Source organism: Cucumis melo, chromosome 7, assembly GCF_025177605.1.
Source record: "Cucumis melo cultivar AY chromosome 7, USDA_Cmelo_AY_1.0, whole genome shotgun sequence".
In the NCBI taxonomy this organism is placed as follows: domain Eukaryota; kingdom Viridiplantae; phylum Streptophyta; class Magnoliopsida; order Cucurbitales; family Cucurbitaceae; genus Cucumis; species Cucumis melo.
The window spans coordinates 22,902,989-22,913,398 of record NC_066863.1 but is presented as its reverse complement, the minus strand read 5'-3'; the positions used below and the strand labels follow the sequence as shown (position 1 = coordinate 22,913,398).

General features: G+C 35.1%; 1 pseudogene; it reads right to left on the bottom strand.

The window, feature by feature from the left end:
- Positions 1-506: 506 nt before the first annotated feature.
- On the bottom strand, positions 507-8,578 carry LOC103493246 (probable glutathione S-transferase; annotated as a pseudogene).
- Positions 8,579-10,410: the final 1,832 nt, after the last annotated feature.

Here is a 10,410-nt window from a genome sequence, read left to right as displayed (position 1 = left end):
TTCATTTAATCTCCTGCTTTCAAAATATAACATAACTACTTTTCTTTAAGTTTTAAATTTGGTTTCATTTTAGTTTACATGTTTCATAAAATGTTTTGATTTTACTTTTGAAATTTTGAATCTTGTTTTAATTTGGTTTCTAAGTTCAAAATAACCACGTGATTTTTCACTAAATACTTATCTATCATTATGTGTATTAATTAATTCAAAAGAATTATAATAAAGGAAGTTTAGCTATTTTTTATTATTATTAAAATTAAATTCAAACTTTCAGTTTAGAATGATTTAAAATCAACTAATATATACAAATTGGAAGTCAAAGATAAAAATCTAGAAATCTAGTGTGTATGTAAAGTTAATTAGTGGACAAAATATATTAAAAGATAAAAGATATTTGTGTAGTCTCTTTTTATTATTGAACCAAAAATCTTCTCCTCTTTGGGGTAAAAACGAAAAAAAAAACCAGTAGAACGTGAGTGAAATTTTATTTTGAATTTTGAGGCAGGTTAAAGAAAAAGCAATGAAATGGCATTTAATGGAGCAACAGAAATGTGGACAGAAGAGTTGACAGGGCTAATACGGCACCGTACTAGGGGACAAAAGTTCAATTAATGACACCTCCTTTTAAGTTTTAAGTTTTAACATCACATCTTCTTCTTCTTCTTCTTCTTCTTCTTCAAAAAGTTCTTCTTTTCACCATTTAATTTTCACACATTTAATTTTATTATTTTTATTTAATTCTAATGCGACGTCGTAAACCTTGGCTTGAGTAGGCATATTCCTTGAAACACTCTCTCTTTGGAGGCACCTTTGAACCCATTGGAGGATCTTGGGACATTCAACTTCTAAGTCCAATTTTCCAAGCAATTTGAATGCAAGGAAACATGCTGTAAAATGGAATGAGAGCAATATCTATAAACCCAAATGTTTGGCCACCAAAATAGTCTTAATTATCTCCAACCTCTGCTTCTAGCTGCTTAAAGCATTCCAACAATTCCTTTGCTGCTGCTTCTTTCTCCTCTTTTTGTCTTATGTCTATTCCAAAGCTTACTTCCAATGGGATAAATCTAATATCATAATCCATAACTTTATCATAAACATTATAATGCTCCATCTCCAAATATGTTAAAAGAAAATTACAACTTTATACTTTCATATTTTTCTTTTTCTTTTTTTAATTAAAATGAATGTTCAAATATTAAGGGTGCGTTTGGGGGAAGGGTTGATTTAGGGAAGGGTTAGTGTTAAGATAAAACTAGTGTTAAGTTAAACCTAGTTTTATCATAACCCTTGTTTGGGGGAAGGGTTTAAAAAGGTAGTTTTATGATAATATGTGTTTGGGGGAAGGGTTAGGTGGGAAGAGTTAATGGGGATTTTATGATAAAATGTGTTTGGGGGAAGGGTTAGGTGGGTAGGTTTATGTAGATTTTGTGATAAATTTTATTTTGGATAATTGTTAAATGGGTTGGGTTAATTAATTTTTTATGTGGTATAATATTTTTAAATTAAATTGTAAATATCATAAAAAATTATTGCATATTTTTTTACGAAATCCTCGAATCCGTCTTATTCTCCTATTTTATTTGTTGTATGTGTAATGTTATTAAATTAATACATACAGTTGCCCAAATTAAAATAAATTTGTGAACATATTGTGATAAATTTATTACAATTAATTTTTTATAAAGATAAAAAAATTATTCAATATTTCTAATCGGCGATAGCGAAGTCATCCAATTTTAAACCTATATAAATAGCCGTTATAACGCTTTTGGAAAATTGTGACTATTTTCTTTCATTTAAAATAAACATTACCAATGAAGAAAAGAAGTTTTTGACAATAGAAAATGCATAAATAGTCAACATGATACAGAAAAAACGTAAGGAAATAATAAGCAACACAGGTCACTACAAACAGAAACTATCTCTCTATGTCTCGTAGGAGGACTCTACAGAATCCCTCCCTTTCATCCTCAGGCATGAGTACGAAACCCCGAAGGTCGTCCATACGAGACAAAAGATGCCTTTGCAATAATGCCCTATCCAAACTCGTAAGTTCTGGCATCTCACGCAATATGGGGAAAAATTCCGTGCGCACGTGGTTGTCATTTGCAAGGTTGCGTGCTGGCCACTCCGCAATCTGCCTGAGTTGCTCGTTTGTTTGGTCGAGCGCCAGATGTATCGCTTCAAGCTCGAAGTCTCGCTGACTTCCCCTCTTCCTCTTCGATCCACTTGATCCGGTCCTACCCTCTGAAGTGCGAGAAGGTCGGGATGCACGTACATCGTCCTGCGAGATGTCAACTCCCTGGCTGTACACGGACGGGAAGTCCTCGTTTCCATCCCCCATATCAAATCTGTCATATCCGCCACCTGGCTCGTTAGACCCCACGTCCGCGAATGTCTCAGCGAACCGACCGGTCGCCCTATCGCGACCAAATACATATGTAAGCTCGTCGTAATACGGGAATGGTTTGTTCAGGAGTCCTTTCACTGCAGGATGCGACTGCGGGCAACAAAAAAATATGACGTATGAGTACTAATTGAAAAATTGTTTACTAAATGTAAATTGTGAACGTTGTGTCACGTTTAAATTATATTCCATACCCTAACCCAATTATCAAATAATTCCTTCTCCGCAACGATACATTTCTCTTCATCGTTCCACCCAAAGCCACTGCACGCTGGGCCCCGCATTTCGGCAATGGCCTGGAACGTTCGCTTCAATGTCTTGATCCTACAATCAATTACAGTTGTTGCTCGTACCTGACATCCAGGTAGTTTCTCTGCCATCATGCGTACCAACTGCGCAAGGTATCCTGGGCGGAATGTACCATTATCTGATTTCCAGCCCCCCATTGACACTAGCTCCATTAAACATTCCACAAGAGTCCCCTCCTCCTCCCTCGTCCAAACATGTCTCGGGGCACGATTTGAGGTTGACATACTGAGAATCAGAAATTAGAAAAAATACATGCAGTACATAAGTAATTTCACCATTAAACTCCAAAATAAAATAGGCATGATACAAATTATGGCACGCGTACAATACATATGCAACAGGCCATATTAGTTTTTACAGTACATGTTAGACACGATAGAATTGCGACGAAGTCATAAAAAACTTGTTATCTAAATTTGTCTTAGCTAAGCGTTACGGAACTGCCAATCGGTGAACATCGATGCGGCTAGGTCGTCGCGCCACTGAGACCACTCGTTTGTTGTCTCAATGTACTGAATGTCTTCTGAAGCGGTGGTCGTTGCGTACGTGGAGTCCCCCTCGTCCTCGTCCTCAACGTCGTCGCAATATGTCATTTCCCTGTTGATCAAATTGTGAAGCAAGGCACATGCTAGAATGGTGCGACACTGGACTTGCAGGGGATAGTACGACTTTCCACGAAGAATGGCCCAACGACCCTTTAGAACACCGAACGCGCGCTCAATAACATTCCTTGCGGAGGAGTGCTTCATGTTGAAGTACTCCTTTGCATTTATTGGCGCATTTGCAGCACCACGCCACTCTTGCAAATGGTACCGCTGGCCTCTGTACGGGGCGAGAAACCCCTCCGCGTTTGGATATCCAGCATCGCACAGATAATAATATCCTGTTATTAAATGGTTTGTTTATGAACTTTAATTAGGTAAGTAGGAAGCGACGGTGTTTTATTATAAACAAGATATACCCTTTGGCACTTGTAGTCCATTTTCTCGTGAAATCGCATCACGTAGGATCCGCGAGTCTGCTGCAGATCCTTCCCAACCGGCGAGGACATAAACGAAATCCCCTTTCGTGTCACAGACCCCAAGAACGTTTGTGGCAATTTCCCCCTTACGCGTTCTGAAAGTAGGCCGATCTCCTGCGGGGACGTTCACCTTTATGTACGTCCCGTCTAACGCGCCAAGGCAGTTCTGCAGGTTGAAAGAAACACGATGAATTAACTGCGATGTACCTAAAGGTCAATTATAGTGAACTTCTACGATGCCCACCTCGAAACACTTCCAACGTTGATCATTGCAGTTACTTGTTACCGGAACAGGTCTCTTTATCAACTCCTCGTACAGTCGAAGAACAGCCAACAATACGATGTTGAAATGTCGAGATACTGTCTCACCGGAGCGTACAAATTCTCGTTGTATGACGCGGTTCTTCACGTCATGAGCGAGGACGTGCAAGAACATTGCTACCATTTCCTCAACATCGACAATTTCAGTTGAAGAAAGACCAGCGACATTTCTAAGTAAATGGCATAGAATTGCGAATGTTCGCCTATCCATCCGCGTGCTTTGCCGACACACAAGATCTGACTCGTGTATCATGCGAAAGTAAGCAAGCTCCCTAATTCTATGGCGTGTATCGGGCGGTGTATGTGGGAGACGCTTATTGTTGTTCATTAATAGCTCCAACGTCAGTAAAATCTGACGTTGGGCCAACGTGAATGCAGTTAGAACTCCAATAAGTGTTTGTTCATCCATTACAATGTATATAAAGTTCCCTAAAAACATGTACTATTTAAATTAGTACAATATCGATATATTGTGAAAAGATATGTAAACTTAGTAATATCCATATTTAGTAAAACTATAAACATAGAACAAAAAAATTAGATTATGACTGACGAGAACATTGAAAACCGAACAATAAAAAAGGTTATTTCAACAATTTTTACAATCTATTTTAGTTCTAAAATAAGTATTTTAAAAATAGAAATGAAATTGGTTGAAAAAAAAATTCAACAAAACATAAAGAAGGTTAAAATAAAAGAAAAAAGTATGTGGTGAAAACATATTAATAAGTTTGTGGTTAAAATACAATTTCATACAAATGTGTGAGAATAAAATAACTTTAGAAATAGTTGAAGTTTCATTAGTTTTAAATTAAATATAAAAATTGGTATTAAATGAGGCTTAAGAACATTAGAATGGAGAATAGGAAAAATGTTTGAAAATCACCAACATTTATTTTCTTTCTTTAATGTCACAATATGCTACATAACCTATTTTCTTTTTTCTTTTTAGGAAAAAACCTATTTTCAATGTATATATATTTTTTAACTAAATTAATTTTTAGATGAAGAGAATATTTTTAACTAATTTTAAATTATTTAGAATGTATATGAATTTTTTTATGACTTCTATATTGCTCATAATTACTAATCTCAATATTTGATCTTCAAATATAAATTAACAAAATACCAAATATTTGAAGTGAAATAAATAATATATCATTTATGTTTTTTTATGAAAGAAATAAATACATTTTCCTTGGAGAGTTTTTGTATCTCTATTTTCTCAACCTATGTCCATTTTATTAGGTCTTACAACTTGCAAATCTTTTTATAAGGCCACGAACTCTCAATTGTATATACAATAGTTTTTATTAGACTTTTTAATTATTTGTTGGTAGAAAAATAAAAGTTAGAATTTATGTTTAAAACGCTTTGGACTAAATTATTAAAACAAAAAATGTGATTAAACTTTGGAACGTGTGTACTAAATTTTCAAAGCTTCAAACACATTTGTACAAACTTTATTACTATATAGAAAAAAATTTGTTAAAAAACAGAAAATTAAAAGGATACATTATGTAACAAAATTAACCCGAATGTTCTATATACAAAATGTTAATTATAAAATTATACAAAACCGAAAAAAAAATGAACAAAAATAAAATACATTATCAAAGCCTACAAACGACTATTACAAGAGTACCTCTTCAAATAATTTCGAACTCCTTCGTCGCAACGTCCTACATAAGAGAAGAATATGATTATTATTTGTAATTAAAACACAATAAAAAACGTATGAAAAAAAAATTAAATATACATACCTTTTTAGGACGAAAAATTAAACTCCAAATGAAGATTCAATCGGGAAACCGTAAAAATAAGATTGATTTTAATTTAGTAGCCTCAGAGTTTTGATTCCATTCAAAATAATGAATGGAATTCCATCATAGTTATAGAAAAAGAAATAAAGGACAGAAATGTATAGAAAACATATCGCAAAAACCATACACTAAAAAGACATGGAAGAGACAACCTACATGGTAACGGTAATGAATACAAAAGATAAGTTACAAGCAGATAGAGGGTACAAAAGATACATGGTAACAGTAAAGAAGAAGAGGACTTACAAAATATAACTTAGAACCACAGAGATGATACAAAGAGGGAGAAGAATGCAGTGAATCAAAAGAGGAAAGGTGGCAATATATAGGGGAAAGATGGGGCAAGTTGATAGGACTTGGAGGGAGGTCAACAAAAATATAAAGACCAAAATAGCAAAGTACAGCCAACTATCAATAAAATACAGGCCCTATCTCTCTGCTACAACTGACATAAAGCATAGCATAGTCAAAGGCTATATACTGAAACCTATACCAAAACCATACCCTACAAAAACATGGAAGAGACAACACTGGACAGAAAGGAAGAAGAGACAACACTGGACATAAAAGAAGAAGAGACAACACTGGACAGAAAGAATACAGAGAAATAAATTAACAATGTAACAATACAGACAAACCAATTTTTGTAAATTAAAGTAAATGGAAGTAAATGAACAGAACAATAAAACATAATAGAAGAGTGAAATAAATTTTGTAACCAAATGTGAAGTCAAATCCATACACTAAAAAGACATGGAAGAGACAACAGTAAAGCAATAAGACATGACAAAAGAATACAAAGAATACATATAGAGAACAATACAAGAATTGAAAAAGAATGTAACAAATTTTAAAATGAAACAATTGTACACAGAGAGGTAATAATAAAACAATTGTAAAAAAAAAAACAACAATTGTAAGAAAATTGGTAAAAATACAGAGAAGACAAGAATTGCAAATTTAGTATTACACAAATTCGAACTCATCATGGCCGGAACTACATATATTCATTAAAAAATAACACATAGGTAAAAAATTCAGAACACAGAATACATAGGTAAACAATAGAGAACAGACAACACAAAGGTAAACAATACAGAACACACAAGACATAGGTAAACAATACAGAACACACAAGACATAGGTAAACAATACAGAACACATAACACATTGGTAAACAATACAGAAAAATTCAGCACAAATTCGAACTCATCATCGGCTTTAAAAAAAAAGTGGATTGAGAACTCCAAACCTCCCTACCAAGCTCCAATGGCAGAGTGAAGAATCTGTCCTATTGCCAATCGAAGGACCCGAGAGCATAAACGAACCACGGCGGCAAGGAGGTTTGAAAGAGCCAAAACCCACGATTCCAAAAAGGAAATCGTGTTCGGAGCCAACGAATTCGTCGGCTTCAACGAACACAGAAGCCCTTTCGGAGTGAGAGAGACGGATGAGAGAGATTTAGAGAGAGATTCGGCGTAACGAAATCCGGTTTCATCGCGAAAACGCAAGGGCAGAATGGATTAAAGGTTGAGGGAGAAGACGAAAGGAACGATGGATTAAAGGATGAAACGGAAAAAACCAAAATCGACCAGACAAAAGAGAAGGAACAGAAACCCTAGAAAAGTTGAGGGAGAAGACGAAACGATCGAATGGATTAAAGGATGAAACGGAAAAAACCAAAATCGACCGGACATTCGATGAACGAACACAAACCCTAGAAAACTTGAGGGAGAAGACGAAACGAAACATGGTTTCCATGAGGGAGATCACAGAAAGAAAGAAAAAGGAAAAAATATCGAGGAAGAAGGGTTGAGAAGAAGATGAAATCGGTTTGAAGGAAAAATCGAAGACGGATTGCGCTGAAGGACGAAATGAAATCGGTTTGAAGGAAAAATCGAAGACGGATTGCGCTGAAGGACGAAACCGGATTCACGAACACGCGTATCGCCGTTCAAAGGGGAAGAGTGAAATCGTGTTAAGGAAACCCTAAAACTAGGGTTTCCTTAACATTGGGCCCAAACGGGGGTTAGGGTTGGGCTAACCTAACCCCACAGCCCAAACCCTAACCCCAAACACCCTCTAAGATTTCCAAGTATATGTTCCCACATATAATAGAATTGATCTACTAATAATTTATAAACTTAAAGGCAAAAAGAGAATAGAGGCAAGAGAAAAAAAACAAGAAAAGAAAAGAAAAGAGTACCTTTTTGTCCACATAGTCAACCCAAAACCTAGCATGGGCTCTCTCAAGAGGATGAGAAGGAAGCAAATTGGTATACGTTTTGTCACCATCACTACTCCAAACCTCATCGATATACTCAACAATGAGAGAAGACTCAATAATGGGTTTCCCTTTGTGAATCAAAACAGGGATTTGCTTGTAAATAGGATTCATTTCCAAAAGCAAAGGGCTTTTGTTGCTCAAATCTTCCTCTTTTGCTTCATATTTTATGCCTCTCTTCCAAAGCCGATCTCACTCTTATTGCAAAAGGGCTCATCCACAAGTCTAACAAAACCAACTCCTCTAACTTGCTCATTATGGTGTAATTATTATACCTAAATTTCAAAAGCTAAGCTTCAAACAAAACAACAATGGAGGACTTTAGGGTTTATCCTCTGTTTTGTTTTCTGATGAAGCTCTAGAGAGGGGATGAGGGGGGTTTTATAGAGTCGTTTTGAGACATCTTTCAAAGAAATTCTAAAAACCTAACAACTCTATATTGACTTGTTATATGTTTAATAGTTTGGCTTTCATGCCATTAATTAGAAGAATATTCTTCATTTGTTGATGGCATTGGCACTTTATATATGTCTTAATTTAATGTGAGTTTCTATACTTAGTATTTTAATTTATGGTTTTTTTCAACTAATTACTTCATGCAATGCATATATTCTAAAGAGTATGGATAGATCTAGAAATAGGGATATGTTAGGAAAGACAAGTAAATAAAACTTGCTTATTTTATTCAACCGTAGAAATGCTAATATATCGGCAACGAGGTGGTTACACGTAAACAGAATAAACAAGATGGTTAAACTGAATAACAACCCTATAACCAACGGTCCTAAAACTCTCCCTCAAGATGGAAGAGACGATTAAAAATTCCCATCTTGGAAATTAAGGATCTAAAAGTAGGAGTTGGTAGTGTCTTGGTAAAAATATCAGCCAGTTGTAGTTATGAATGAATTGGGAGTAATTTGATGGAGCCTCGAACAATGTTATCTCGAATAAAGTGACATTCAATTTCTATATGTTTTGTTGTGTTTATGGAATATTGGATTTTCAGTAATGTGGATGACATCCTCATTATCACAATGTATTAGTGAAAGGGATGAGATGAAGATCGAAAGGTCTTTGAGTAGTTGTCCAATCCACATAATTTCACTAGTTGTTGCAGGTAAAGCGCTATATTCAGCCTCTATTGATGATCTAGAGATGGTGAATTTTTTCTTGGCTTTCCAAATGATTAGGGACTCTTCAAGGAGCACCTAGAAACAAGAGACAAACTTCCTCGAGTTTGGGCATGAACCCCAATCAGTATCTGAGTATGCTTTTAGTTGAAAAGAAGATACGTGTTTGAGAAAAATGCCTTGACTAGGAGAGGTTTTTAAATATCTAAGTAGAGACATGGATGCATCAAGATGGAACTTTCGAGGCTTACGCTACAAACTAATTGAGTTTTTGAACTACAAATGAATGTTAGGGTAAGAAATAGTCAAGTAAAGTAACCTTCCAATGAGCCTTTGGTACAAAGTGGCATATGCCAACAACTTTCTCACTTTAGAGTGAGCTTTATATTTGGGTCCAGAGGTAAGGGAGGTGGTTTGTGGGCAAGGAGATCATTGTCTTCAATTAATTTCATCTTCAATGAGGCACAACCAAGATGATCATGATCTTCATCTTCAATGCAGCTCAGTCGAGACGGTTATCATTTTCATCTTTAATGCGGTCTCAGTCAATAGGATCATCATCTTCATCATCAATGCGGTCTCAACTGATAGGATCATTATCTTCATTTTCAATGCGGTTGCGGTCGATAGAATCATCTTCATCTTTAATGCGGTTGAAGTCGATAGGATCATCCCCTTCCATGTACTACAGTCGATATGTTGGTCTTGTTTCTCCATCTTCAATCAAGCTTAGTGTGCTCCATCTTCAATCAAGCTTAGTGTGCTCCATCTTCAAGTTTGTTCAAGCGCTCCATCTGCACACTCCTCTTCACTCCTATGAAAAAAGTGGGATAAGTTATTACGTTAAAAAAAAAAAGAGAGAGAACAAAAAGAATTAGTGAAAAAGAAAAACTAAAAAAGAAAAAAAAAAGAGTGAGAAAAAGGAAAAAAAAAGAGAGGGTAAAAAAAGGAATGAGTAAAAAAGTAAAAAAAAATTGAGAAAAAAATTCTTTTAGAAAAAAAAAAGAAAAGAAACTAAAAATGATGTAAAGGAAAAAAATGAAAAAGAGAAACCTAAAAATAAATTAAAAAGAAAAAAGAAAGAAAAATGAAAAAAATTTGTTAGGCTAATT